Source organism: Limulus polyphemus, unplaced genomic scaffold, assembly GCF_000517525.1.
Source record: "Limulus polyphemus unplaced genomic scaffold, Limulus_polyphemus-2.1.2 Scaffold963, whole genome shotgun sequence".
NCBI classification, from domain to species: Eukaryota; Metazoa; Arthropoda; class Merostomata; order Xiphosura; family Limulidae; genus Limulus; species Limulus polyphemus.
Window position 1 is genome coordinate 194,967 of NW_013666573.1, and position 2,201 is coordinate 197,167.

Sequence of the window (2,201 nt, forward strand, 5' to 3'; positions counted from 1 at the left end):
TTCTTCTTCTTTCATTATTTCCCGTCTTTTCTGATTTTGTCACTCACAGTACAAGACCATTTTCAATACTTCAGCAGTTAATGTTACCCCTCGGGGATGTTAGGTCAACCCGGTGTTTCTTTACGATAAGTTTATATAATTGCATTATATAATTTAAAACAAAAACAACATAAAGCGTACATTAAATAGAGAAATATTTCAAGCGTTATTAAAACGAACCTTTACTTTTTTTAGTTCAGAAACATCTTAGCATGCAGTCCTTGATATAGGTTAACGCCAGTCTTTACTAAACATTAAATGATTGAACAACATTTCTCTGACCATGTGTGAACATCAAAACTAGGATACTTCAATCTGCGTTAAAACATGTTTATCTTTCAAGTATTTCCTTCATTTTTTCATATTCATATAATGCATGTAGATATAAAAGCTAAGAATAAATATACTAGTTGTGTAAACTTAAAATTCATGGTTTTTACTAAATAATCAAGTGCTTTAATTAACGTAATAGTGTGTGATATAAAATGTGTTTGATAAAAATATTTGCAAACATAACTGTCAAAAAAGATGTAGAGTGGTGACACCTTTCTAGTGTTTTACCATCAGAAGCCTTGCGATAAAGTAGAATACATCCCGCAATTTAAACCCGAGGTCTGGATGCTTTATAAGAGTGATAGTCAATCCTTCAGCACGGATGATGGGTTCTGACTGGCTACCTTCTCTCTGGTGAGTACTCAAAATTAGGGACACTGACAGATAGATAGCCTTAGTATCCGTGGTATAAATAATAATGATAATACAAATATAATAATATATACACTATGTAGGTGAAATATTTTGTTTTCGTTTGTAACTACATTTCCATTAATTTTGATTTATATATTTTAGTCTCCTAATATTATTGTTTACTAGTATGTCATCGTGACACTTAATGTATGATGACTGCATATGAACAGTATTACTCCTACTCTAAATGACATTACGTTGAAAATCGTAATGCACTGCGATGGAGGACAGCACATTCAAATAAATAGTAGTAAATTAGCAAGAATTCTGAATAGCTTTTTGTTTCTGTTTCTACTCATAATTGCAACCAGAAAAACAACATCGTGCGTAGCATTATATAACCTTGAATAGAAAAGATAAGCAAAATAAGTGAGAAAAGGACAAGAAAATATAAAGACTATTTAACAATAAATTTTACAAACGTTATATGTAATCCCTTAAACACCGAGCAGTTCTACACATTGCTAATTCTGATATCGCTTAAACACGGAACAGTTTTACATTCTGTGAATTCTGATATCGCTTAAACAGAAAACAGTTCTAGACATTGTGTATTCTGATATCGTTTAAACACGGAACAGTTCTACACATTTTAAATTTTGATATCGCTTAAATACGGAACAATTCTACACTCTGTGGATTATGATACCACTTAAACACCAAACAGTTCTACACATTGTGAATTCTGATACCACTTAAACACCAAGCAGTTCTACACATTGTGAATTCTGATATCACTTAAACACAGAACACTTCTACACATTTTAAATTTTGATATCGCTTAAATACGGAACAATTCTACACTCTGTGGATTATGATACCACTTAAACACCAAACAGTTCTACACATTGTGAATTCTGATACCACTTAAACACCAAGCAGTTCTACACATTGTGAATTCTGATATCACTTAAACACAGAACACTTCTACACATTTTAAATTCTGATATCGCTTAAACACGGAACAGTTCTACACTCTATGGATTATGATACCACTTAAACACGGAACAGTTCTATACATTGTAAATTCTGATATCACTTAAACACGGAACACTTCTACACATTATGAAATCTGATATCATTTAAACACGTAACAGTTCCACACATTTTAAATTCTGATATCGCTTAAACACGGAACAGTTCTACACTCTGTGGATTATGATACCACTTAAACACCGAGCAGTTCTACACATTGTGAATTCTGATATCGCTTCAACACGGAACATTTCTACACTCTGTGGATTATGATACCACTTAAACACCGAGCAGTTCTACACATTGTGAATTCTGATATCGCTTCAACACGGAACATTTCTACACTCTGTGGATTATGATACCACTTAAACACCGAGCAGTTCTACACATTGTGAATTCTGATATCGCTTCAACACGGAACATTTCTACACTCTGTGGAT